Consider the following 27,671-nt stretch of genomic DNA (forward strand, 5'->3'; position numbering starts at 1 on the left):
TTTGCCACAATGTATTTGACTCCCTTTACCCTCTTTATCTCTCCCCACTTCTCCTTCCCTCTGGGAACCTTCATAATTTTCTGTCTATGAATTTGTCTGTCTGTTGTTTTCTGCTTTATATCCCACATATGAGTGAAATCATATGGTTCTTATCTTTTTCCACATGACTTATTTCACTTTGCATAATACTCTCAAGATCCATCCATGTTGTCACAAATGGTGCTTTTTCGTTCTTTTTTATGGCTGAGTAGTATTGAATTATATATATGTAACTCATTTTCTTTATCTGGTTATCCATTGAAGGACACTACTGTTTCCATGTCTTGCCTACTTTGAATAATGTGGCAACAAACACAGAGGTACATATATCTTTACAAATAATATTTTAAAAATTTTCAGATAGATACCCAGAAGAGGGACTGCTGGGTCATATTGCAGCTATCTTCATTTTCTGAGGAAGTTTCATATTGTTTTCCACAGTGGCTGTAAAGTTGACATTACTATGAGCAGTATATAAGGGTTCTTTTTCTCCATATCCTAACACTTGTTATTTCTTTTTTTTCATTCAGTGAGAAGAGGGAAAATAGAGACAGACTGCTGTATGCACCCTGACCGGAATCCAACCAGCAAGCCCACTAAGGGGAGATGTTTTGCCCATCTGGGGCGTTGCTTCATTGCTCAGCAACTGAACTCCTCTTAGTGCCTGAGGCAAAGGGGAGCCATCCTCAGCACCCAGGGTCAACTTGCTCCAATCAAGCCATGGCTGCAGGAGGGAAAGAGAGAGAGAGAGAGAGAGAGAGAGAGACAGAGAGAGAGAGACAGAGAGAGGAGAAGGGGATGAAAAGTAGATGGACACTTCTCCTGTGTGCCCTGACTGGGAATTGAACCAGGGACATCCACAAGTCAGGCAAATGCTCTACCACTGAGCCAACTGGCCAGGGTTGTTCTATTTTTAAAAATTTATTTTATTGATTTTAATTTATTGTTTACACAGATTCGTGTCTAACTGAATATATTTTTCCTTCCCACACCTGTGTTCCCCTCAATGTCCCCCTTGCCCCCTCCCCAATCCCTTTACCCCTTCCCTCCAGGTTTTGCTTTCCTGCTCTCTATAACAGAGTGATATATATAACTTCACTAATCACTTTCCCTTCTCTGATCCCATCCTCTCATCCCCTTTCCCTCTGTCTGCTTTCCCTCTGGTCCCTTTGATCCCACCTCTGCCTCTATTCCACTCCTCAGTTCACATTGTTCATTAGATTTCTCAAATGAGTGTGGTTATATTTTTCTTTCTTTGCCTGGCTTGTTTTACTTAGCATAATAGTTTCTAGGTCCAACCATGTTGTCATGAAAGGTAAGATTTCCTTCTTTTTCACAGCCGCGTAGTATTCCACTGTGTATATGTACCACAGCCTTTTAATCCACTCGTCCACTGATGGACACTTGGACTGTTTCCAGATCTTGGCTATTGTAAATAATGCTGCAGTAAACATGGAGGGGTGCATTTCTTCTTTTGAATCAGTGATTTGGTATTCACAGGATATATTCCTAAAAGTGGGATGGCTGGGTCAAAGGGCAATTCCATTTTTAACTTTTTGAGGAATCTTCATACTGATTTCCACAGTGGCTGTACCAGTCTGCATTCCCATCAGCAGTGCAAGAGGGTTCCCTTTTCTCCACATCCTCGCCAGCACTTTTGTGTGTTGTTTTGTTAGTGAGCACAATTCTGACTGGTGTGTGGTGGTATCTTATTGTGGTTTTAATTTGCATTTCCCTAATGATTAGTGAAGCTGAAAATTTTTTCATGTGCCTATTGGCCATCTGTATGTCCTCTTCAGACAAGTGTCTATTCATTTCTTTTCCCATTTTTGATTGGATTATCTTCCTGGTGTTGAATTTTACAAGTTCTTTATAAATTTTGGTTATTAACCCTTTATCAGAAGCATTGTCAAATATGCTCTCCCTTTGTATGGTTTGTCTTTTAATTTTTTTCATATTGCCTTTAACTGTGCAAAAGCTTTTTAGTTTGATATACTCCCATTTGTTCATCCTGTGTTTTATTTCACTTGCCCGTGGAGATAAATTAGCAAATATATTGCTGCAAGAGATGTTGGAGAGCTTACTGCCTATGTTTTCTTCCAAGATGATTATGGTTTCATGATTTACATTTAAGTCTTTTATCCAATTTGAGTTTATTTTGTGAATAGTATAAGTTGGTGGTTTCGTTTCATTTTTTTGCAGGTCCAATTTTCCCAACACCATTTGTTAAAGAGACTGTCTTTACTCCATTGTATGCTCTTACCTCCTTTGTCAAATATCAATTGGCCATAAAGGTGTGGGTTTATTTCTGGGTTCTCTGTTCTGTTCCATTGATCTATATGCCTGTTCTTATGCCAGTACCAAGCTGTTTTGAGTACAATGGCCTTGTAGTATAACTTGATATCAGGAAGTGTGATACCATCCACTTTATTCTTTTTTTTCAAGATTGCTGAGGCTATTTGTGTTCTTTTTTGGTTCCATATAAATGTTTGACATACTTTGAAGTATGTCATTGGTATTTTAATGGGAATTGCATTGAATTTATAAATTGCTTTGGGTAATATAGACATTTTAATGATGTTTGTTCTTCCTATCAATGAGCATGGTATATGCTTCCACTTGTTTGTATCTTCCTCGATATCTTTTATCAATGTTTTATAATTTTCTGAGTACAAGGCTTTAACCTCCCTGGTTAAATTTATTCCTAAGTACTTTTTTTTTTTGTTGCAATAGTAAAGAAAATTGTTTTCTTAATTTCTCTTTCAGACAGTTCATTGTTGGTGTATAAAAATGCCTTTGATTTCTGAATATTAATTTTATATTCTGCCACCTTGCTGAATTCATGTATCAGGTCCAGTAGTTTTTTTTACTGAGACTTTAGGGTTCTCTATGTACAGTATCATATCATCAGCAAATAATGATAGTTTTACTTCTTCTTATCCAGTTTGGATGCCTTTTTCTTTTTCTTGTCAGATTGCTGTGGCTAGGACTTTCAGAACTATGTTGAATAAGAGTGGTGAAAGGGGGCACCTCTGCCTTGTTCCTGATCTCAAGGGGATTGCATTTAATTTTTGCCCATTGAGTATGATGTTGGCTGTGGGTTTGTCACAGATGACCTTTATCATGTTGAGGTATGTTCTCTGTATTCCCACTTTGCTGAGAGTTTTGATCATAAATGGGTGCTGGATTTTATCAAATGCTTTTTCTGCATTTATTGATATAATCATGTGATAATTCTCCTTCCTTTTGTTTATATGATAAATCACATTGATTGATTTGTGAATATTGTCGAGCCTTGCCTCCCCAGAAAAAATCCCACATGATCATGATGTATGATTTTTTTCATGTATTGCTGGATCCAGTTTGCTAATATGTTGTTGAGAATTTTAGCATCTAAATTCATCAGGGATACTAGCCTTTAGTTTTCTTTCTTTGTAGTGTCTTTGCCTGATTTTGGAATGAGGATTATACTTGCATCATAAGAAGTCTTCCCTCCTCTTAAATTTTTTGAAATAGTTTGAAAAGGATAGAAATTAATTTTTCTTTAAATATTTGGTAGAATTTGCCTGTGAAGACATCTGGCCTAGGGCTTTTGTTTGTTAGGAGTTTTTTGATAACTGTTTCAGTCTTATTTGTTGTAATTGGTCTGTTTAGGTTTACTGATTTTTGTAGATTGATTTTTAAAAGATTATATGTTTCAAGGAATTTGTCCATTTCACCTAGATTGTCTAATTTTTTGGCATACAGTTCTTTATAGTATTTTCTTACAATCCTTTCTATTTCTGCTATATCAGTTGTTATTCTCCACTCTCATTTCTAATTTAATTTATTTGAGTCCTCTCTCTGTTTTTCTTGGTGAGTCTGGCTAAAAGTTCATCAATCTTGTTTACCTTTTCAAAGAACCAGCTTTTGATTTTATTGATCTTCTGTATTCTTTTTTTTTAATTTTTATTTATTTATTTATTTATTTATTTATTCATTTTAGAGAGGAGAGGGAGAGACAGAGAGAGAGAAGGGGGGGAGGAGCTGGAAGCATCAACTCCCATATGTGCCTTGACCAGGCAAGCCCAGGGTTTCGAACCGGCGACCTCAGCATTTCCAGGTCGACGCTTTATCCACTGCGCCACCACAGGTCAGGCCAGTATTGTTTTTTTTTAACCTCTATGTCATTTAGTTCCACTCTGATCTTTATTATTTTCTTCCTTCTCCTTCCTCTGGGCTTAACTTGCTGTTCTTTTTCTAGTTCTTTTAGATGCAGGGTTAAGTTGTTTATTTGAGCTTTTGCTTGCTTCTTAAGGTATGCCTGTAATGCTATGAACTTCCCTCTCAGGACAACTTTTGCTGTGTCCCATAAATTTTGAGTTGTTTTATGTTCATTTTCATTTGTTTCAAGAAAATTTTTTATTTCTTTCTTGATCTCATTGTGATGTTTTTTATTTAATAACATGCTATTTAGTTTCCAAGTGTTTGAATGTTTTTCAAATGTTCTATTGTAATTGATTTCTAGTTTCATGTCATTGTGATCAGAGAAGATGCTTGATATGATTTCAGTCTTCTTAAATTTATTGAGACTTGTTTTGTGTCCTAACATGTGGGCTATCTTGGAAAATGTACCATGAGAACTTGAAAAGAATGTATATTCTGCTGCTTTAGGGTGAAAGGTTCTGAAGATACCAAATTCAGTTGATGTAGTGTGTCCTTTAAGGCTGTTGTTTCTTTGTTAATTTTCTTTCTTGAGGATCTATCCATTGAGGTTTTGTGGTATTGAAATACCCTACTATTATAGTATTGCTGTTGATCTTGTCCTTTATGTCCATCAAAGTCTGCTTTATATATTTAGGTGCTCCTATATTAGGCACATAGATATTTATAATGGTTATATCTTCCTGTTGGATTGCTCCCTTTATCATTATGTAGTGACTTTCTTTATCCCTTACTATACCCTCTGTTTTATAGTCTATTTTGTCAGATAAAGTATTGTTACACCAGCTTTTTTAAAATTTCTGTTTGCATGAAATATGTTTTTCTATCCCTTCACTTTCAGTCTATGTGTATCTTTTGTTTTGAAGTGTGTCTCTTGTAGACAGCATATGTATGGGTCCTGTTTTCTTATCCACACAGCTACCCTATGTCTTTTGATTATAGCATTTAATCCATTTACATTTAAAGTTATTATTGATATGTTGTTGTTTATTGCCATTTTATTCTTTGAATCTACATTCCTTTATTTCTAGATTTTTTTCCCCTTTGTTCTGTTCACAACAGGCCCCTTAACATTTCTTGCAGCATTGGTTTGGTAGTAATGAATTCCTTCATTTTTTTTCCCTCTGAAAATCTTTTTATTTCTTCTTCAATTTTAAATGATAGCTTTGCTGGATAAAGAAGTCTTGGTTGTAGGCTCTTGTTTTGCATTACTTTGAATATTTCTTGCCAATACTTTCTGGCCTCAAGTGTTTCTGTTGAGAAGTCAGATGTCATCCTTATGGGGGCTCCTTTGTAGGTGATTGATTGCTTTTCTCTTGCAGCTTTTAGTATTTTTTCTTTATCTCTTAACTTTGGTATTTTAATTATGATGTGTCTTAGTGTAGGTCTCTTTGGGTTCCTCTTTAATGGGATTCTTTGTACATCTTGAACTTGTGTGACATTTTCCTTCATCAATTTAGGGAAGTTTTCAGCTATGATTTTTTCAATCAGGCTCTTTATCCCTTGTTCTTTCTCTTCTCCTTCAGGAACCCCTATAATATGGATGTTGTTTCTGCTCATTTTGTTAGAGTTCTATTAGAGTTTCCTCAGGCTTTTTGATCCTCTTTTCTTTCTGCTGTTCTGATTCTGTGTTTTCATTTATCTTGTCCTCTAAATCGCTGATTCGATCCTCTGCTTCATCCAGCTTTCTGTTGATCCCTTCTAGTGCAGTCTTCATTTCTGATATTGTACTTGTCATTTCTGACTGGTTCTTTTTTATGATTTCAATGTCCTCTTTGATGCTAGCTTTTTCTTTATTTAGGTGCTCATTATGTTCATCCATTGTTGCTCTATGATCTTTGAGCATCCTAACAATCATTATTTTAACTCTGTATCTGGTATCTTGGTTATTTCCATTTCATTCAGTTCTTTTTCTGGGGATTTCTCTTGTTAATTCATTTGGATTGCATTTCTCTGTCTTCCCATTTTGTCTGTATATAGACTGCTCCTTTGGATGTGTTGTTTGTGTAGCTAGCTGAGTATAGGGTTGGTGTTGTCTGCCTCTAGCTTTCAGTTGTGTTGTTTCTAGATTTTCTTGGTTTGGCCTCAGCTGTTGTTTTTAATCAGTTGTGGGCTACTTGTCTGCTGCTACTGCTCTTTTTGCTATTTGTGTCAGCGTTTTCTATGTCTTATCTGGGTCAGGTGTGAGGAGCTCTTTCTTAAGATACCACACTAACTAGGATTGTTAGGTCCTGAGCTGATGGTCTCCATATCTGGCCACTGAATGTGCCAGCCCTGGACCTCCCTGGCCGGAACCTGGTGCAGAGCAGTGGGGTCACTGCTTATGACTGGCCCTTAGCAACCTTCTTTGAGCTACAGCGAACCAGAATTTGTGGCTGCCTCTGCTGGATCCAGATGCTGTTATGAATATCACTCCTAGGCTGGCTTTTATCTACTCTTGGCCAGTGTGTGTGGCCTCTCTATGCCTGAGGTGCGGTCTTTCTGCCAGCCCCCCACCACCGTCGCATCCTCAGGCACCCAGGCACCAGCACCACCAGGCGTGTGGGCACGTGGGGTGCCTCACTGGGCTCTGCTCCCAATCGCCACCTTGCCAGGCTCCATCCTCCAATGCCTCCCACTGCCATTACCACTACTGCACAGGCCACCTCATTAGGTTCTGCCCCACTGCCACCCTGCAAGCTGCTCCGCCAAGCTCTATGGCTATTGCCACATCAAGGCCCCCCCACCCTTCAGAGAGTACTCAACAACGTGAAGGGGGGCAGTGTAGCCCAGACCTCAGCATTCAAAACCTATGTCCCTGATGCACCCCCTGCTTCTAAGTGACTCTTTACGCTGACTGGAGTAGGAGAGCCTCAGGTGGGTGGGGTAATTGCTTCCCTTTGCTGGCATTGGTTCTCCTAGGAAAAATGGCCACTTCAGATTTGGAGAGTGACCCAATACAGGGGTTAGGGTGGCTGTCCCCCACAGTCTCTCCCTGTGCCTCTGTGACTACACTTTCTTCTCGCAACTCCAGTCGTCTTGGCACTCTCTGTTCCTGGAGCACCGGGGAGTGGTTGTGAACGAGGTTTTCTGCACAGTCCCATTAAGACAGAGCCTGGGTCTGAGAGTTCTATCTCCCTCTCGCAAACACTAACCTGGCTCTTCTTTCAGTTATATACTCTCTGTACACCTCCTCTAGTTTCTGGGGCTCTAGGTCCTGGGGCTAAGGACCCACAACTCTCTGGGCAACCCAGCCCACTGTGAGAGATCCTCTGAGCTGCTGCTTGCTCCTGGGAGTGGGGCAGCCCTTTTCTTGTCTCCACCCTTCCTACCAGTCTCAGTGTGGTTTCTTCAGTGATGCTTGATTCCTTTAATCCAAAGTTGGATTTCAAGATGATTGTTCCTAAATTAAGTTGTAATCCACTTTGGTTCTAGGACGTGGGAATTGTAACGTCTGCCTACTCCATTGCCATTTTCTCTTTGTCCATTATTTCTTATACTATTAATAATAGCCATTGTAACAGGTGTGAGATGGTATCTCATTGTGGTTTTGTTTTTCATTTCCTGTAAAGCTAGTGAAGTTGAGAATCTTTTCATATATCTGATAGCCATTTGTATGTCTGTTGAAGTCCTCTGCCCATTTGTTAATAAGATTGCTTTTTGTTATTGTTGAATTATATGAGTTCTTTATATATTCTGGATATCTATGTGTCCCTTATCAGAAGTATCACTTGTAAGTAATCTTCCTCCATTTGGTTGGTTGACTTTTGTTTTGCTGATGGTTTTTTTTTTTTTTGCTGTACAGAAGGTTTTCACTTTTATGTAGTCCCATTTATTTTTGTTTTTTATTTCCTTTGCTTTTTGGGTCAAGTTCACAAAAGCTTCTCTGAGATCAAATCCCATATATATAGCAGCTTTGTTTTTTTCTATGTATTTTATTGTTTCAGGTCTCATATTTAAGTTTTTAATCGATTTTGATTTAATTATTTAAAGTATTTTGTATATGATGTCAAATAGTAGTCTAGCTTTATCATTTTGCATGCCACTTTTCAGTTTTCCCAAGACAATTTATTGATGAAGCTTTCCTTTCCACATTGTATGTTTTTGGCTCCTCTGTCTAAAATGAGTTGCATATATACATGTGGTTTTATTTCTAGGCTTTCAATTCTGTTAACAGTGGTTTGTGTGTCTGTTTTTCTATCAACACCATACTGTTTTCATTACTGTAGCTTTGTAGTATAATTTGAAGTCAGGGTGTATGGTACCTCTGTTCCTTTTTCTCAGGGGTCTTTTATGGTTCCACACACATTTGAAGTTTTTTGTTTTATTTATCTGAAAAATACTATTGTAATTTTGATGGGGATTGCATTAAATCTGTATATTATTTTAGATAATATGATAATTTTAACTATATTGATTCTTCCAATTGATGAGCATGGAATGTCTTTCCATTTCCTTATGTCTTCTTCAATTTCTTTCAGTAATGCCTTGTAGTTTTCAGTGTATACATCCTTGATTTCCTTTATTTATTCATATATAGTAAGAGAGAGGAACAGACAGGGATAGACAGACAGAAAGAGAGAGAGATGAAAAGTGTGATCTCATAGTTGGCGTACATTAGTTGTTCATTGACTGTTTTCTAATATGTGCCTTGACCGGCGGTTGGGGGGTGGGGGGGCAGCGCAGTTTCTCCAGCCAAGCCAGTGACCCCTTGCTCAAGCCAGTGACCTTGGGCTTAAACCATAGACCTTTGGGCTCAAGCCAGTGACCATGGGGTCATGTCTATGATCTCACGCTCAAACTGGTGACACTACCATCAAGCTGGTGAGCCTGCACTCAAGCCAGATGAGCCTGCGCTCAGGGGGTGACTGACCTTGGGGTTTCAAACTTGGGTCCTTAGTGTTCCAGGCTGATGCTCTATCCACTATACCACCACCTGGCCAGGCTTCTTTTTCAGTTTTTAAAAGTTATTTATTCACTTTAGAGAGAGAGGAAGGAAGAGAGGGAGGGAGAGGGAGAGCAAGAAAAAATAGACATTGATTTATTGTTCCACTTATTTATGCATTCACTGTTGATTCCTGAATGCAGCCTGGACAGCTTTGGCCTATCGGGATGATGCTCTAACCAACTGATCTACCCGGCCAGGGGTGTATTTCAATTTTTATGTTGCAATTGAAATGATATTCTTTTCTTCATTTTTTTTTCTGATATTTCATTGTTAATACACAAAGATGCAATGGATTTTTAGACACTGATTTTGTATCCTGCAACTGTATTTGTTTATTGTTTATAATGTTTTTTTGGTAGAGTCTTCAGGGTTTTCTGTATATGGAATCGTGAAGGGGACAGGACTTCTAGCAACAAACAAGCAGCATTTCAATGAATGTCTTCCATAAGCCCCTGTTTAATTGTATTTAGAACTCTAGGTAATAAATAGCCTGTTATGCATGAGGAAATCATATCAAGTTTGGGGGTGGGGGAGAGGAATTATTCTACTTTGGGCATAGCACTTTGGCATGGGCATTGCATTTCCATAGAAAACTCTTGTTAGGATCCCTTTCCCCCCATAGGTTTCCTTGTTGAAGGGGTAGGTTCAGTATGAGCTGGCCAGCCCTGGGAGGTGAGATTTATAAGAGTGAAGGAAAAGGGAAAGAGTGGAGAGAAATGGAGGATTATCTGAGAGACCATTCCTGGGTTTAATTTACATTTCTTCTTCATTGTGTGAGATTCTCCTCATCTCCTAGCACCAACCTTGGCTGGATCCAGAAACTGCTATTTCTGGTCATCTCAGTTTCTCCATATGTTCCCATATGGTCAGAGTTAAGTTATTGGTCATATCGGTTTTAGTAACTTGAAGGGTAGAGATTTTTTATCACTATACTGTTCAACACCATGTTACAAGGGGGTAGTACTCCTAAAACCATTTTCTGAGATTTAAAATTTAACCCACAAGGTTACCTAATACTGCTTTAATGGAATTTTAAAGAATTTTCCTTACCAATTTTGTATGTGTGAACTTGGACATCATTAATTTGCATGTAAAATTGAACTCCTTCCAAGCAGGAAAATAAATAATGAAAAATACTTATAAGGCACTATGTGTTAGGCATTTTTAAAACACTTGATGTATCACTCTTTAAGTCCTTATAACAAAATGTTATTGTCATCTACAGAGGAGTAAACTGAAGCACAGAATGTTAATGTCACTTGCCCAAGTATCTTTTTATTGAAATATGGGAGTCAGACTCTAGAGTCTGAGCTTGTAAATGAAATACTAACCATAGTTTTACAAACATTTTGCAAGCATCATTAATTACTGTTAAACAATAATTTAAATATTTCATTTCTTGAAAAAATGTTGCACAAATTAGGCTAAGTGTTTTTAAAAAGAACTTTATAAAATTCATATACTCTTTTTTTTTTAAGTTTGGCTTCTGGTTTCTTTCCTTTTCTAGATTTTATTTATTCATTTTAGAAAGAGGAGAGAGAGAAGGGGGGAGGTTCAGGAAGCATCAACTCCCATATGTGCCTTCACCAGGCAAGCCCAGGGTTTTGAATCAGCAACCTCAGTGTTCCAGGTCCACGCTTTTATCCACTGCGCCACCACAGGTCAGGTTAAAATTCATATATCTTAAAGAAATTCAGACATGCAAAATTGGATTTGCCCTTTTTCTCCCATGTAAAAGTACTAATAAAAGTAAATGAATTATTTTCTGATATCAACAAAATATGTAATATGCACATAAATATTTTAATCATTGTCTTTACATGTGAAAATTAAAAACACAAACTGTTTCACTCAAAAATCTGTATAATTAATTAATTTAAATGATTGTATGCATAATAGAATCTGTGATAAAGTTTTTGAAGCTTTGTGACAATTATAGGCAATTCATAGTATAATTGAGCTGTTAGTAATGAATGACATTAGGCAAAGTTACCTATCTACCACAACATTCTTAAATTTGCTCTCTGCTTATTAAGAAAAAAAATCATTTCATAAGCAAATAAGAAATTATGACAAAGAGAAAAAACTACACATTAGAACTATATTTCCCCTAATATTTTACTTTTAGTGATTAGAATCATTAGAGATTTGAAATGTATGATTATCACAAGTGTTATTTTTTTACATCTCTAAGTTCTTAAGAGAAGTTTATCTCTAATTCCATTATAGTTTTAGACTCTGTTAACACAGTTAAAAAAACAATTATATCAAAAAAACTATTGGAAGAGAAAATAATTTGTAAAACACAATTGACTAGGAAATCTGTTTAAAATTTCTATGCCTAGTTTCCTCTCTATCTATAAAATCTGTATGTCCTTATGGAAGCATGTCCTTACAGAAACCAGGAAAGATCAGAAACAGCATAATCTAGTTTTGCCTAAATCAACATTTAAAAAAAAATTTTTTTTTTTTTTTTTTTTTTACAGAGAGAGATACAGAGAGAGGGACAGACCGGGACAGAGATGAGAAGCATCACTTCTTTGTTGCAGCACCTTAGTTGTTCATTGACTGCTTTCTCATATGTGCCTTGACCGGGGGGCTATAGCAGAGCATGTGACCCCTTGGTCAAGCCAGCGACCTTGAGCTTAAGTTGGTGAGCTGTACTCAAACCTGATGAGTCAGCAAGGAAGCCAGCGACCTCAGGGTCTCAAACCTGGGTCCTCTGCTTCCCAGTCTGATGCTCTATCTACTGCGCCACCACCTGGTCAGGATCTATCTGCCTAAATCAACTTTATGAAGTCATTATAGTTTTGTTTTCTCTGACTGTGGTACCCTGTTCTCTTTCACTATTGCTGAATTCCCCATCTGCCTACTCTGGACAAATAACTGCAGCCTGAGCCCCCCTCGTGCCGGTGGTAGTGAATATGTTGTCTCTTAGACACTGATGAACAGCAAAGTCTTGTGAGACCCCACTCATCTGCACCACAATCTTAACTATCTTCTGGAATGTGTGTCATCTGCATGGCTCCTGTGTGGGCAGATGTGGGGACTTGGCCTATCCTTGACTTGGGGATCCCTTTTCCTATCCAGACAAAACAGGAGATCCTAAAACTTTGACTGAGATACTCTAAATGAGAAATAGCAATCACACACTATTCAGATTGGCATGAATGTTCTCAGCCTTGGTGGGTCTTCCTAGATTTACATACACATTTAGCTCTGGAGCAGAGGTTTGTATATCTATGAATATTAGATAATATTATACAGCTTTTACATGTATCAGACCATGGCTCACAGCTTTTTATTTCTGCTTACCTCAATAAGCAGTGGTGGATTTGGGCTTTCTAAAATGAGACCTGGACCCTGCCCAGCTGGCTCAGTGGTAGAGCATCAGCCTGGTGTGTGGAACTCCGGGTTCAATTTCTGGCCAGCGCACACAGGAGAAGCACCCATCTTCTTCTCCACCCTTCCCCCTCCTTCCTCTCTATCTCTCTCTACCCCTCCTGCAGCCAAGCTCCACTGGAACAAAGTTGACCCTGGTGCTGAGGACGGCTCCATGGCCTCTGCCTCAGGTGCTAGAAGGGCTCCGCTGCAACTGGAGCAATGCCCCAGATGGGCAGAGCATCGCCCCCTAGTGGGCATGCTGGGTGGATCCCTGTTGGGCGCATGCAGGAGTCTGTCTCACTGCCTCCCTGCTTCTCACTTCAGAAAAATTAAAAAATAAATAAAATAAGACCTGGAGAGGTTCAAAATAAAAATGTTCACCAATTGCTTTTTCTGCCACATCTTTGAGCTTGTGGAGGCCGTTGGGAATAGGACTTCTATAATAACAACTATTTCTAGAAAGCTGTGGTCCAAGGCCATTTTTGCTGGTTATAAGCAGGGTCTCTGGAACCAAAGGGAGCATACAGCTCTTCTTAAAATTGAAGTTGTTTATTCTCAAGATGAAACTGAATTCTACCTAGGCAAGAGAGGTGCTTATGTGTACAAAGCAAAGAACAACACAGTGACTCCTGGTGGCGAACTGAACAAAACCTAATCTGGGGAAAGATAATGCTTGTTCATGGAAACAGTGGATGATTCATGCTAAATTCTGAAGCAACCTTCCTGCTAAGGGCACTGGACACAGAATCTGTTTAATGCTATACCCATAAGGATTTAAATTTATTGAAAGGCAAATAAATAAAATGGATTTGATAAAACAAAAACAGTCACCTATCAATGACTAACTGTTCTCACAGCCAGTTTGACAGAATGTTTTTTTTGCGGGGTGCTTTAAGGATACTATCATATATGTCAGAGCCAATTAGCAGAGCCACGCTTGGAGGGCGGTTAAGCATAAGTCATGTCTTGGTAGTGTGGGTTCGGACCTGACTTCAAGCAAGAGCAATCAACACTAGACAGGAAAAGGCCACAATCTGGAGTGTGAGAAATTCTGTGAGGCATTTACTATATCTTCTACTAAGAGAGAGTTGTATGAAAGGAGTGAAGGTGAGCACTCCCCTGGACAAGGATGGAAGAGGCTCTCGGGCCAAACAACACGCATACGGTTAAGGCATTGCCACCTACTTCTACTAAGAGAAAAACATCAAAAGTCTCTATGCTCAAAAGTGTCCTGAGTAAGAGCATAGGCTCTGGAGTCACTCTACCTTTTGGTTGAATGACCTCAGGCAAGTTTGTTAGCTTCGCTGTGCCTCAGGGTTTTCATCTATAAAACGGCATCAGATTTGTTTGCTAGGAGCACAGCCATACTCATTTGTTTCTGCATTGCCTATAACTGATCTCACTCTGTAGTGTCAGAATTCAGTAGCCGTGGCTAAGACCCATTGAGTTTGACTGTCCTCACAAAGCCTAAGACATTTACTGTTTGGACTTTCACAGAGAGTGTTGACAGAATGCTCTACTACAATGGTGGTTCGTAATGGGTGACACTGCCTTCCGTGGGGAAGTATGGGAAGCATTTGTGGTTAATTTAACAGTCTGGAGAGTGCTCCTGGGACCTGGAAACAGAGGTGGTATAAACATCTCTCATATGCAACAGTTCCAAACAATAGAGTTGTCTTCCCAAAATGTTAATATAGCATCACTGCTGAGAAACAGGAGCTCTAGAATTCTAAAATAATATTGAAGCATTCCTATCCAGTTTGTGATTTTTAATTGAAATGGTTTTAATATTACACTGCTTAGAATACTTTTTGCTGAAGAGTGGAGGTTTGGAAGTCAGGTGTTGGATTTGAATCTCTTTAAACTGTGTGGCTACAGGCAAGCCAGATATTACACCTCAGTTTCCTTATCAATAAAATATGAATAATAACATTGCCTGCTGCATAGACTTGTCATCAGGATGAGATGACCGTACACCTGAAACATAAAATAGTGTGTGGTTCACAGTAAACACTCAATGAGTCATAAATTATCATGATTAATTTGCATATTGGTTAAAGTTACAAGTAGCAGAATCCTCATTGTGGGAGATTAAACCAATAGGGAATTGTTTTTCTCACATAAAAAGAAATCCAAATGGGCGGCTTAGTTTAAATAGCAGGGCTGATGTCTCTGTGACTCTCTTGTCCTTTACCTCATGGTTCCAAGGTGGTGGTTGTGACTTCAGCATCATGCCCTTGTTTAGAGGCAGGAAAATGAAGGAAAGGGAACATGACCCGCACTTGTTCCATTTATCAGAGAAATAAAACCTTTCCCAGATCCTTCCCAGCAAAAACTGTAGCATACTGTCTATCTCTGAATCCTGAGTGCCTTTTACTAACTATGTGATATTATACTATGTGAGGCAAGTTTCTTAACCTCTCTGTGCCTCAGTTTTCCATATGCAGAATAGAGGATACTAATAGTATATATCTAAGGCATTATTGTAAAAATAGTAGGTAAGCAATGAATTCATAAAATGTTTCCGATTATTTTATGAGACTCGACTTGTATCAACAGGCTTCTCTCGAGCCCCTGCCTTGATGTTCCTTCTCCTGCTGTGCCCTACACATTGTTCTGATAAATTTTCTTTCTTGCTTTGGCTAGTTGGCTTAGTGGTAGAGTGTCAACTGGCATGTGAAAGTCCCAGGTTCAATTCCCAGTCAGGGCACACAGGAGAAGCAACCATAAGCTTCTCCACCCCTCTCTCTCCCCTTCTTTCTTGCTTTCTCTCTCTGTCTTCCCCTCCTGCAGCCATTGCTTGAATGCTTCAAGCAAGTTGGCCCCAGGTGCCGAGGGTGGCTCCATGGTCTCACCTCAGGCAATGAAAGAGCTCAGTTGCCGAACAACAGAGCTGCTGCCCCAGATGGGCAGAGCATCGCCCTGTTAAGGGGCTTGCCGGTGGATCCCAGATGAGGCATATGCGGGAGTCTGTCTCTCTGCCTTCCCACTTCCCCGCCTCTCATTAATAAAAATTTTTTTTCTTATAAATATATGGGTAAAATGAAGTTACTAATTATTATGGTAGTTTTACTCAGTGTTCAGTTATACATTTCTATGGTCATGTTGTTGTTTTCACTTTTCTTTCTTTCATTTCATATTTGTTCACTCTGTTCAGCCTAGAATGGCCAAGACTATTTTTGTTTTGCTACAATCCCTTTGTTGTGTTTTTCAAATACATTCTATAATGATGGCATTTGATCATATTATTGACATTTCTCCTGAAACACCAATAAAACACTTGGATATAAAAATGTAACTTGAAATAAGCATCTTGATTTTTTTTTTTTTTTACAGAGACAGAGAGAGAGTCAGAGAGAGGGATAGATTGGGACAGACAGACAGGAGCAGAGAGAGATGAGAAGCATCAATCATCAGTTTTTTGTTGCGACACCTTAGTTGTTCATTGATTGCTTTCTCATATGTGCCCTGACTGCGGGTCTTCAGCAGACTGAGTAACCCCTTGCTCGAGCCAGTGACCTCGGGTCCAAGCTGCTGAGCTTTTGCTCAAACCAGATGAGCCCACGCTCAAGCTGGCGACCTTGGGGTTTGAACCTGGGTCCTTCCACATCCCAGTCAGATGCTCTATCCACTGTGTCACCGCCTGGTCAGGCAATAAGCATCTTGATTTAATGTCATTATTAAACTTTTATGTAGTACTTTATATTTACAAAGTGCTTTATAATTATTTATTAGTAAATTGTACAGTTAAGCAACATTAACCATCTGGCCAAATTAATGATTTCAAATTGTCCTACCAGTTGGTAGCTGAGGAGTGAAAAATGAAGTCATACTGGATTTTATTCTCCTCAAACAAACCTTTTTGTCCTTCTCTCCTCCTCTGTACAACAGTACAGACTGACTTTACAGGAGGAGGGGGAAGGATGTCTCTGCTCTCTTCTCCCTGTCATCCTATAAAAGTGGACTTTCCTCAGGATTCAGTCCTGGACCAACTTCTCTTCTCCCATGCGTAAGCCTCACATTTATTTCCACATAGCTAGCTGTTGTCTCTCCACCCGTAATTCATCTGTTTCTCAAAGTGTAACTCAGTATCTTTAAACTTCATTTTTGTCCCAGGCTAAATACAGTTTTTGGTAACTTTCACTCCCACTCCAATTATATTCATCATTCATATACATTCCCCCACACTCAGTCATGCAGGGCCTTCCTTATGAAGTAATCTGAGGTTAGCTGTAGAGAATAAATCATGTCTTGACTAACTAGAAATGTAGCAACATTAATTTAAAAAAGCATCCTGATTTTTTTTTGAGTAGTAAAGTCATAATTAAATTTTATGGTAAAATTGGAAACTATAAAATTTGATGTCTTCTTTAAAGATATTTCTGTAGGAGGGTGATGCTGAATAGCACTTAGTCCCAAAAGACAAACTTTAGGGAGGCAACAGATAAAAGGATACCCTACATTTGAGGATAACTTCATGGGTATTGTGATTCATACATAGTTGTGAGAAAGCTACTATAAACCAGAAAACCAGCTTTGAATGTAATCACCTTGAATATAAATGGCACTATTTTTTAATAGCTATACCTTTTTCATCCACATAAACCACAGGATTAGAGAGTTAGTCTCTTACTTTGGAAACAAGTCTTTACAATAGCTTATTTACCTACCCTCTTTCTGATATGATCTCCAAATTATGCCAGTCCACAACCACTTTTACCTAATGTTTTAAAAGCTAAGTTTTAAGAAATGTATACAGTCTAGTCCATCTCATGTAGCATACAGTTAGTGAAAATGGAGAAATCAACATTATTTTTTTCATGTAATCTAGATACTTTATTTATTGCTTAGCTTTACCATCTCTAAAATAAATAAACTTGAAATTGCCTTGTAGACTGCAATTTTAACACCTTAAAAGTTTTGCTTTTCTGTGAACTTTATCCTGAATCTCTACACTAGTTAAATAATAGGTGTCCTGCATGGGAGTTACAAGGCTTTATACTGTTTCAGTGGGGCATTTGGGAATGAATGGATAGCAAAAATCTCACTTTGATAAGTGAGCAGAGAGAGCTTTATAAATTTATTTCTAACTTAATGTAGTTATTTTCTCAAGCTAATTAATGTATGCTAGTTTAAGGAGAATTTAATAGAAAATACAAAAGCATTAAGGAAATATATCCACAAAAAGGGCCCAAAACAGAAATATCATTGATATGTACTGCTTATCTTCATATTTAAAGACAGATTTTTTTTAAAAGACAGATTAAAAAAATTATTATAAAGGTTTCTATGAAATACAAAGGACCTTCAATTTTTATAGAATACTATAAATGGCAGTCACATCTTTGCCTGGGGAAGTTATACAACATAGGCTTTTTAAAAAACTAATCAAAGTGAGTTATTCCAAGTACCCACCAATTATTTTATCTAATTTAATACTCTAATATCCAGAAAGTAAGGTTTATTTTACAAAAGTGTATCACTGTTGATATGGTATATAGCTTAGAAACCCTGGAACCCAATATTATATATAATATATCTAAAATATAATATATAGAAATAAATAGAATATATATAACTATATATAAAAATATATGTTTAAAATACATAGAAATAATACAATATATTATTCTAGACTATTAAATATATTCTAGACTATTCAATATAATTACTTGCCATAATAAATTAGTTTAGTTGCTTATTTCAGCCAATTATTTGTTATACAATTAGGATAACTAGCTATATATGCATTTAATCCAGCTAGTTCTTCAGGAATTTAAATGAATATTCTTCTGTAAAGTGGCAGATTTCTTTTGCTACAACTAATGCGGTATAAGGGCTGTTCCCAAGCTCGGAAACAAGCAGCAAAGCCCTTAATTTGAATTTATAGCCTTCAGAGACAATCTGCAATTCAACGTAACTGTCCTAACCAATTTATTTTAATTAATATGATTTGTTCTATAGATTTAAGTAGGAGAGTTATATACCGACAAATGGGACAACTAAGAATGCTAACAGTAACATTTTAAATAGTTATGGCTTAGGGAAAACATAAATGGAAGCATAGCCATCAGTAGTAATGGAAGCTGAACTTTTCTGTTACTAGTAAATCATCCATAGCGCCGTAGAGAATTCATTCCACCAGCATATATTTAAAATTATGAGAGTTTAGATAGAATGCCAAGGTCATGCTATTTGGCCAGCATTTAGTACTGATGTAGAAGAAATGCCCTTCGCTCAGAGATGTGTCAGGACTACTATATATTGCTAGAACCACGTTGCTGATTTTTCTTAGAGTAATGTGTAATAATATAATGAATCAAAAGAAAAAAATGTTCTTTTATTCTAGTTAAATAGATATACCTGGAAATGTTCATGGACTGTGCTCTGTAGATACTTGGTGTCTGTTCCATTTAATAAACTTTTTAGTTACAAGATATTTAAGCTGTCTCAATACTATTCTTACTCTAAAAATAAAAAACAGTCCTCTTCATCAAAAAGGAAAAAAACTACATATTTAAACTCTAAAATTTCTGAAAATTGAATGTATTTTTACTAGCTTGTGTAGAGCTGATGCCAATACAAGTATAAATCTTGTTTTGCTAATAGAGGTTGGCACAAGTCTTACCACTGCTCTAACCATTTCTGGGGATAAAAATCAGAATGAAACCAACATTTTTTTAAAAGAAATTTTTTATTTAGACAATTAATTTTAAAGGGGTGATACTGATCACTTAGAGCAGTGGTCCCCAACCTTTTTTGGGCCACGGACCGGTTTAAGGTCAGAAAACATTTTCACAGACCGGCCTTTAGGGTGGGAAGGATAAATGTATCATGGAACCGAGGCAAGCGTCAAGAGTGAGTCTTAAGACAGATGTAACAGAGGGAATCTGGTCATTTTTTAAAAATAAAACATCGTTCAGACTTAAATATAAATAAAGCCTGACCAGGCGGTGGCGCAGTGGATAGAGCGTAGGACTGGGACGCAGAGGACCCAGGTTTGAGACCCCGAGTTCACCAGCTTGAGCAGCGCGGGCTCATCTGGTTTGAGCAAAAAGCCCACCAGCTTGAACCCAAGGTCGCTGGCTCCAGCAAGGGTTTACTCGGTCTGCTGAAGGCCTATGGTCAAGACACATATGAGAAAGCAATCAATGAACAACTAAGGTGTTGCAACGCACAATGAAAAACTGGTGATTGATGCTTCTCATCTCTCTCTGTTCCTGTCTGTCTGTCCCTGTCTATCCCTCTCTCTGACTCACTCTCTGTCTGCGTAAAAAACAAACCAAAAAAAAAAAAAAAAAAAAAAAAAATATATATATATATATATATAAAATGGAAATAATGTAAGTTATTTACTCTTTCTCTGCAGACCAGTACCAAATGGCCCACGGACCGGTACGGGTCCACGGCCCGGGGGTTGGGGACCACTGAATTAGAGTACATAGATTCAGAGAAAACATCTCCAGATCATTTTGACATTTGATTATGTTGTATACCCATCACCCAAAGTCAAATGTCATTCGTCACCTTTTATTTAGTTTTCTTAATGCCCCTCCCCTCACCTCACCCCCACCCTCTCCTCCCTTCCTTTCCCCCTCGTAACTACCACACTCTTCTCCATGTCCATGAGTCTCAATTTTGTGTCCCACCTATGTATGAAATCACACAGTTCTTAAGTTTTTTCTGATTTACTTATTTCATTCAGTATAATGTTATCAAGGTCTATCCATTTTGTTGTAAATGATCCGATGTCATCATTTCTTATGGCTGAGTAGTATTCCATAGTGTATATATGTACCACATCTTCTTTATCCAGTCATCTATTGAAGGGCTTTTCGGTTGTTTCCATGTCTTGGCCACTGTGAACAATGCTGCAATGAACATGGGGCTGCACGTGTCTTTATGTATCAGTGTTTTTAAGTTTTGGGGGTATATACCCAGTAGAGGGATTGCTGGGTCATATGGTAGTTCTATTAATTTTTTGAGGAACCACCACACTTTCTTCCATAATGGTTGTACTACTTTACATTCCCACCAACAGTAAATGAGGGTTCTTTTTCCCCACAGCCTCTCCAACACTTATTACCTTCTTGTTGATAATAGCTAGTCAACTGGTGTGAAGTGGTATTCATTGGAAGTTTTGATTTGCATTTCTCTAATAGCTGGTGAAGATGAGCATCTTTTCATATGTCTATTAGCCATTTGTATTTCTTCCTGGGAGAATTGTCTATTCATGTGCTTTTCCCATTTTTTTTTTTTTTTTTTTGGATTGCTTGCTTGTTTGTTGAGTTTTGTGAGTTCTTTGTATATTTTGGGTATTAGGTCCTTGTCTGAGCTGTTGTTTGAAAATATCATCTCCCATTTAGTTGGCTGTCTCTTTGTTTTGTTGTCAGTTTCTCTTGCTGTGTAAAAGCTTCTTGGTCTAATGTAGTCCCATTCATTTATCTTTGCCTTCACTTCCCTTGCCTTTGGAGTCAAATTCATAAAATGCTCTTTATGGCCAAGGTCCATGAGTTTAGTACTTATGTTTTTTTCTATGTACTTTATTGTTTCAGGTCTTATATTTAGGTCTTTGATCCATTTTGAATTAATTTTGGTACAAGGGACAAGGAGAAAAACTGTAGTTGAGTTTCATTCTTTTCCATGTGTCTCTCCAGTTTTCCCAGAACCATTTATTGAAGAGGCTTTCTTTTCTCCATTGTGTGTTGTTGGCTCCTTTATCAAAGACGATTTGACCATATATATGTGGTTTTATTTCTGGACTTTCTATTCTGTTCCATTGGTCTGAGTGTCTATTTTTCTGCCAATACCACACTGTTGTGATTATCAGGCTCTATAATATAATTTAAAATCAGGTATTGTAATGCTCCCAGCTTTGTTCTTTTTCCTTAGGATTACTTGGTTATTCAGGGGTTTTTATAGTTCCATATAAACCTGATGATTTTTTGTTTCATTTCTTTAAAACATGATATTGGAATTTTAAAAATTGCATTAAATTTGTATATTGCTTTGGGTAATATGGTCATTTTGACTATATTTATTCCTCCCACCCAAGAACAAGGAATATTTTTCTATTTCATTGTATCTTTTTCAATTTCCCTTAACAATGCTTTGTAGTTTTCATTCTATAGGTCCTTCACATTCTTTGTTATGTTTATTCCTAGGTATTTTATTTTTTTTGTTGCAACCGTAGAAGGGATTGTTTTTTTTAGTTCATTTTCTGATGTTTCATTGTGGGCATATAGGAAGGCAGTAGACTTCTGTATATTAATTTTGTATCCTGTGACCTTACTGTATTGGTTTATTGTTTCTAATAGTCTTTTTGTGGAGTCTTTGGGGTTTTCCATGTACAGGATCATATCATCTGCAAAAAGTGAAACCTTTACTTCTTTCCCAATATGAATGTCTTTTATTTCTTTCTCTTGTCTGATTGCTCTGGCTAGAACTTCCAGCACTACGTTGAGTAAGAGTGGAGAGAGTGGGCAATCTTGTCTTATTCCTGATTTTAGAGACAAAGTCTTCAGTTTTTTGCCATTTAATATGATGTTAGCTGATGGTTTGACATAAATGGCCTTTATTATGTTGAGATATTTTCCTTCTATACCCATTTTGTTGAGTGTTTTAAACATAAAATGATGTTGTATTTTATCAAATGCCTTTTCTGCATCTATTGATAGGATCATATGGTTTTTGTTCTTTGTTTTGTTGATATGGTATATTACCTTAACTGTTTTACGTATGTTGAACCATCCTTGTAATTCCAGGATGAAGCACACTTTATCATGATGAATTATTTTTTTAATGTGTTGTTGTATTTGCTTTGCTAGTAATTTGTTTAGGATTTTAGCATCTGTATTTATTAGAGATATTGGTTTGTAGTTTTTTGTGTGTGTGTGTTGTCCTTGCCAGGTTTTGTAATGAGGGTTATTTTGACCTCATAAAATGTGTTTGGAAGTATTGCTTCTTCTTCAATTTTTTGGAAGACTTTGAGTAGAATTGGAACCAAGCCTTCTTTGAATGTTTGATAGAATTCACTAGTATAACCATCTGGCCCCAGACTTTTATTTTTGGGGAGGTTTTTTTTTTTTTTAGATTTTATTTATTAATTTTAGAGAAGGGGGGAGAGAGGGAGGGGAGGAGCAGGAAGCATCAACTCCCATATGTGCCTTGACTGGGCAAGCCCAGGGTTTCGAACTGGCGACCTCAGTGTTCCAGGTCGACGCTTTATCCACTGCGCCACCACAGGTCTTGGGGAGTTGTTTTTTTTTGTATTTTTCTGAAGCTGGAAACTGGGAGAGACAGTCAGACAGACTCCCGCATGCGCCCGACCAGGATCCACCCGGCACGCCCACCAGGGGCGACGCTCTGCCCACCAGGGGGCAATGCTCTGCCCCTCCGGGGCGTCGCTCTGCCGCAACCAGAGCCACTCTAGCACCTGGGGCAGAGGCCAAGGTGCCATCCCCAGCGCCCGGGCCATCCTTGCTCCAATGGAGCCCTGGCTGCGGGAGGGGAAGAGAGAGACAGAGAGGAAGGAGGGGGTGGGGGGTGGAGAAGCAAATTGGCACTTCTCCTATGTGCCCTGGCCGGGAATCGAACCCGGGTCCCCCGCACGCCAGGCCGACACTCTACCGCTGAGCCAGCCGGCCAGGGCTTGGGGAGGTTTTTGATAGTTGATTCTATTTCTTCCCTTCTTATGGGTCTGTTTAGGCTATCTACTTCTTCGTAACTCAGTCTAGGAAGATTGTATTGTTCTAGGAATTTATCCATTTCTTCTAGATTGTTAAATTTGGTGGCATATTGTTTTTCATAGTATTCTATAATAATTCTTTGTGTATCAATGATATCTGTGGTGATTTCTCCTCTTTCATTTTAGATTTTGTTTATATGAGTCCATTCTCTTTTTTCCTTAGTCTTGCCAAGGGTTTGTCAATTTTGTTGATCTTTTCAAAGAAGCAGCTCTGTGTTTTATTGATTTCTTTCTATACTTTTTCTGTTATCTATTTCATTTATTTCTGCTCTGATTTTTATTATTTCCTTTCTTTTGCTGGTTTTGGGTTGCCTTTTTTCTTATTTTTCTAGTTCCTTAAGATGTGATTTTAAGTTGTTTACTTGGGCTCTCTCTTGTTTGTTCATATAAGCCTGTAGTGATATGAACTTCCCTCTTATTACTGCTTTTGTTGCATCCCAGAGATTCTGATATGTCGTATTGTCATTTATGTTTGTCTGTATGTATCTTTTGATCTCTGCTTTTATTTCTTCTTTGACCCACTCATTTTTTAGAAGTATGTTGTTTAATTTCTACATTTTTGTGGGTTTGTTTACTTCTTTTTTGCAGTTGAATTCTACTTTCAAAGCTTTAAGTTCAGAGAATATGCTTAGTATAATTTCAATCTTTCTGAATTTGTTGATATTAGTTTTGTGGCCAAACATATGGTCAATTCTTGAGAATGTTCCATGTACACTGGATATAAATGTATGCTCTGGCATTTTGGGATGAAATGTCCTATAGAAGTCTATCATATCCAATTGTTCTAGTGTTCTATTTAAGGCCCATATTTCTTTATTGACTTTCTGTTTGGATGAATGATCTAGAGTCATCAGTGGTGTATTGAGGTCTCCAAGTATGATTGTATTTCTGTCAGCTTTTATTTTTAGATCAGTTAGTAGATGTCTTATAGACTTTGGTGTTCCTTAGTTTGGTGCATATATATTAAGAAATGTTATGTCTTCTTGATTCAATGTATCCTTTATCACTATGAAATGACCATCTTTATCTCTATCTTTACTGTCTTGTAGTCAGCATTGTTAGATATGAGTATGGCTACACCAGCTTTTCTTTGGATGTTATTTGCTTGGAGATTCATTTTCCAACCTTTCACTTTGAATTTGTTTGCACCCTTGTAGCTTAGATGTGTTTCTTGAAGGCAGTATACAATTGGATTTTATTTTCTTTTTTCTTTTTTTTCAGAGACAGAGAGAGAGTCAGAGAGAGGGATAGATAGGGACAGACAGACAGGAACAGAGAGAGATGAGAAGCATCAATCATCAGATTTTTGTTGCGACACCTTAGTTGTTCATTGATTGCCTTCTCATATGTGCCTTGACCATGGGCCTTCAGCAGACCAAGTAAGGCCTTGCTCAAACCAGTGACCTTGGGTACAAGCTGGTCAACTTTGCTCAAACCAGATGAGCCTGTGCTCACGCTGGCAACCTTGGGGTCTCGAACCTGGGTCCTCTGCATCCCAGTCTGACTCTCCATCCACTGCGCCACGTGGTCAGGCTGGATTTTCCTTTTTATCCACTCTGCTACTGTGTCTTTTATTGGTGAATTCAATCCATTTCCATTTAATGTAATTATTGACACTTGAGGGTTTCCTATTGCCATTTTATATATTGGTTTCTGATAGCCTGTTTGTTTGGTTCTTCTCTTCTGTTTTTGTCATTTGTTTTTTGTTTTTTTTTGTATTTTTCTGAAGTTGGAAACGGGGATGCAGTCAGACAGACTCATGCATGCGCCTGACCGGGATCCACCTGGCATGCCCACCAGGGGGCGATGCTCTGCCCATCTGGGGTGTCGCTCTGTTGCAACCAGAGCCATTCTAGCACCTGAGGCAGAGGCCACAGAGCCATACTCAGCACCTGGGCCAACTTTGCTCCAATGGAGCCTTGGCTGCAGGAGGGGAAGAGAGAGACAGAGAGGAAGGAGAGGGGGAGGGGTGGAAAGGATGGGCGCTTCTCCTGTGTGCCCTGGCCGGGAATTGAACCCGGGACTCCTGCACGCCAGGCCGACGCTTTACCACTGAGCCAACCAGCCATAGCCCTCTGTCATTTGTTTTTGATTGGTTGTATTCCATATTTTTTTCCTCTGTTTTTTTTTTAAGTCATGAGTTTCTGTGGTGATTTTTATAGGGGTGGTTACCATTAGGTAATAAAAAGAATATATATCATATTCATTGTAGTACATTATCACATGAGTGCTTCTGCACTCCATCCTCTTTTGCTACTGTTAATCTTTGTCCTCTCCCCTTTTTTGTTTTTGTTGTCACAGATTAATCTTGTTTATTATTGTGATCTTGTTGGAGCTTTTACTTGTAGTTTTGTTTTGTTTTGTTCTTTATATTTGGTCAGATAACCCCCTTTAGTATTGTCTGCAGTGGGGGTTTTCTGGTGATAAATTCCCTCATCTTCTCTATGTTTATAAAAGTTTTTATATTTCCTTCATATATAAAGAATAGCTTTGATGAATATAGTATTCTTGGCTGGTAGTTCCTCTCTTTCAGTACTTTAAATGTTTGGGTCTACTCTCTTCTGGCTTGTAGAGTTTCTTCTGAGAAATCTGATGATAACGTAATGGGCTTTCATTTATATGTTGTATTCTTCTTTTCCCTGGCTGCCTTGAGAATTTCTTCTTTGTCATTGGTTTGTGATCATTTATTACAATGTGACTTGCAGTAGGTCTGTTTGGGTTAAGGTAACTCGGTGTTCTATTTGCTTCTTGGAGTTGAGGCTCTTATTCTTTCCGCAAGCTTCAGAAGTTCTTGTCTATTATTTGTTTGAATATGTTCTTCATTCCATTTTCTCTCTCTTCTCCTTCTGATATACCCATTATTCTTATGTTGCTCTCTCATATGGAGTCAGACAATTCTTGTAAGGCTTTCTCATTATTTTTAATTTGTGAGTCTCTCTCCTCTTCTCTCTGTAGTGTCTCTAGTTGCCTGCCTTCTATGTCACTAATTCTCTCCTCTATCTGGCCCGTTGTATTAGCTAAGCTTGTTACCTCATTTTTCAGCTCATGCATTGAGTTTTTCATCTGTTTGGTTTCTTTTTATCATTTCAATTTCCTTGGTGATATATTCTTTTTGTTCATTGAATTGTTTTTTGAGCTCTCTAAATTGTCTTTCCATGCTTTCTTGTATTTCTCTGAGTATTCTTAGGACTTCAATTTTTAATTCTCTGTCATTTAACTCCAAGGTTTCCAAGCAATTGAAATTTGTTTCTAGAGGTTTTTCATCATCTATCTGAGCTACATCTCTGTCTTTTGTATCCACGATATTTCATTTCTTTTTCCTTAATGGCATTTGAGACTGGCATTGTTAATATCACTAACAGGAGATAATTTTTAAAAAATAAAATAAAAATTGAAAAGATATAGTGAAAAAAATGAAAATTCTATTATGATAAGTGGAACAAAAACTACAGAGAACAGGGAACCAGTACTGAGGGAAAATGACACAGAGATAAAAAAATGAAGTAAAAAACACACAAAATGCCACAAAAATATGAATCCAAAATAAAATAACTTGTTGATAAGACAATTGAATCAGAGAAAAAGGAAAAGAAAAAAAAAGTTAAGGCTTTTGAAATGTAACCCTCATAAAAAATAAGAATGAAAAATGTAATAACTATAGATAATGGAGTTCAAAAGGAAAAGGAAAGAATAAAACAGAAAGGATAAAATGACCAAAGTTGAAAAAGAAAAAAAAAGAAAAAGAAGTTATAAAAAATGTAATTTTTTCCTGGTTTTGAGAGGTACCTTCTTTTTTTACAGCAGGTTTTGCCCCTGTGGGGCTCTTGAGTAGAGATTTGCTGTTGTGTTGCTATAGCAATGATGTAGGCTGGGCTTCAGTTCTGTTGGTAGCTGGGGCTTCTTAGGGTTTGGAGGCTCTGATAATAGGAGACTCAGTTTTCCAGGTACCTCTCTCCACATCTCCCTCCTGAGCTAGCAGCCTGGACACTTAGCTGTGAGATTCGCCCCAGTCACTGCTTGCAGAGCTAGAGGCTCTAAGAGCAGCCAGGTCCTTCCTACAGTACCACTCAAAGCACAGTTCTGGGTAAGGCTGTGCTAACCAGAGCCTCCAGCGAAAGCAGGCAGGGCTGAGAGCTGACTGCAGGTCTGGTGTCTTCTAAGGGCCGGCAGACAGGTCTAGCATGTCTCAGTGTGCCACAGGCTGGGAGCCAATTGCTGATTAGGTGCCTTTCTAAGGGCCCCTGGGCATGTCTGGTATGGCTCAGCGCTCCACCGGTCTTATCTCCATAGGCTTCTCCCTTGTGTACTATTTGTAGCCCACAGCAAGCTACTTGCGCACCCAGCCCCCATGACTTCGGTAGCACAGGGAGG

The 27,671-nt window shown here is 38.1% G+C and overlaps 1 protein-coding gene and 2 pseudogenes across 1 annotated transcript in view; 2 read left to right on the plus strand and 1 right to left on the minus strand.

Moving 5' to 3' along the window:
* KIAA0825 (KIAA0825 ortholog) overlaps window positions 1-27,671 on the minus strand; it is a 525,573-nt gene that overhangs the window by 4,587 nt on the left and 493,315 nt on the right. The window lies entirely within an intron of this gene.
* LOC136403331 (large ribosomal subunit protein eL33 pseudogene) lies at window positions 12,927-13,323 on the plus strand (annotated as a pseudogene).
* On the plus strand, window positions 13,639-13,742 carry LOC136404751 (U6atac minor spliceosomal RNA; annotated as a pseudogene).

Source organism: Saccopteryx leptura, chromosome 4, assembly GCF_036850995.1.
Source record: "Saccopteryx leptura isolate mSacLep1 chromosome 4, mSacLep1_pri_phased_curated, whole genome shotgun sequence".
Classification (NCBI taxonomy): domain Eukaryota; kingdom Metazoa; phylum Chordata; class Mammalia; order Chiroptera; family Emballonuridae; genus Saccopteryx; species Saccopteryx leptura.